General features: G+C 45.1%; 1 non-coding gene across 1 annotated transcript; it reads left to right on the top strand.

The window, feature by feature from the left end:
- Window positions 1-1,028: 1,028 nt before the first annotated feature.
- On the top strand, window positions 1,029-1,185 carry LOC125240385. The gene has a single exon (XR_007178611.1). It is a non-coding gene; the product is annotated as a 5.8S ribosomal RNA (ribosomal RNA).
- Window positions 1,186-1,438: the final 253 nt, after the last annotated feature.

Below are 1,438 nucleotides of genomic sequence, written 5' to 3'. Positions count from 1 at the left end.
CATGGCCGTTCTTAGTTGGTGGAGCGATTTGTCTGGTTAATTCCGGTAACGAACGAGACTCTAGCCTGCTAAATAGGCGTCGTCATTTAGGTGCGCGCGGCCGTTCGCGGTCGCGCAACTCACTGGCGACGTATTAAAATTCTTCTTAGAGGGACCGGCGGTTTCGAGCCGCACGAGATTGAGCAATAACAGGTCTGTGATGCCCTTAGATGTCCTGGGCCGCACGCGCGCTACACTGAAGGAATCAGCATGTTCTCCTTGGCCTAGAGGCCCGGGCAACCCGTTGAAACTCCTTCGTGCTGGGGATTGGGGTTTGCAATTATCCCCCATAAACGAGGAATTCCTAGTAAGCGCGAGTCATAAGCTCGCGTTGATTAAGTCCCTGCCCTTTGTACACACCGCCCGTCGCTACTACCGATTGAATGATTTAGTGAGGTCTTCGGACCGACACGCGGTGGCTTCACGGCCGTCGGCGTTGCTGGGAAGTTGACCAAACTTGATCATTTAGAGGAAGTAAAAGTCGTAACAAGGTTTCCGTAGGGGAACCTGCGGAAGGATCATTAACGTGTTAATACACAATGACAAATTGACGTTTGCCTGTAGTGTATTATACAAAAAATAATCCGTTACCAAACAGACACACGCACAACACAACACATATGTGTGACGACAGTTTTGATGTCGCACGGGAGTGATCGATGATCACGCGTCGCGTTTGTTAAGCAGTTTTGGGAATTTGATGTCTACTATGGAGAGACTGGCTTCGACCGGCATAAATCCGCGCCGTTACAGCGTTACAGTGTTATCCATGGACGTCTGTCTTGTAAAACTCGCGCGATCGTCAACCGTGTCAGTACGTCATCTGTGTGATACATATATGTGAGCGTGTGTGAAAATTTATGTATGCGGTAATTTTTTTTTTTTTATTTCATTTTTCGCAATGAATACATTTTTCTTAATAATATGATGTGTATATTATATTTTGATTTTTTACAACACAAAACCAGTGTGTAATAATTAAAAACTATTACCCTGGACGGTGGATCACTTGGCTCGCGGGTCGATGAAGAACGCAGTTAACTGCGCGTCATAGTGTGAACTGCAGGACACATTTGAACATCGACATTTCGAACGCACATTGCGGTCCGTGGAGACACATCCAGGACCACTCCTGTCTGAGGGCCGGCTGTATAAATAAATATTATTTTACCACATTGCCGTACGTGAAAACGTACGCTATTGAGGGTTCGTTCGAATAAGATTTATCATATGAGATCGTCCCTTTAAAATTTATAATATAACAAGTATCGCCGCGACGTTCGTGTGTGATTTGACGTATGTCAATTCTACTAACGTGCGCGCGTACACACTGTGTGATATGTATATGTAAATATTATATTATAAGGTGTGAACGCCGTGTACAACACGTTATTATAGA

The sequence above is a fragment of the Leguminivora glycinivorella genome, chromosome 27, assembly GCF_023078275.1.
Source record: "Leguminivora glycinivorella isolate SPB_JAAS2020 chromosome 27, LegGlyc_1.1, whole genome shotgun sequence".
Classification (NCBI taxonomy): domain Eukaryota; kingdom Metazoa; phylum Arthropoda; class Insecta; order Lepidoptera; family Tortricidae; genus Leguminivora; species Leguminivora glycinivorella.
Note: the sequence above shows the minus strand (reverse complement) of the source record. Positions and strands in the feature narration are given on the sequence as shown.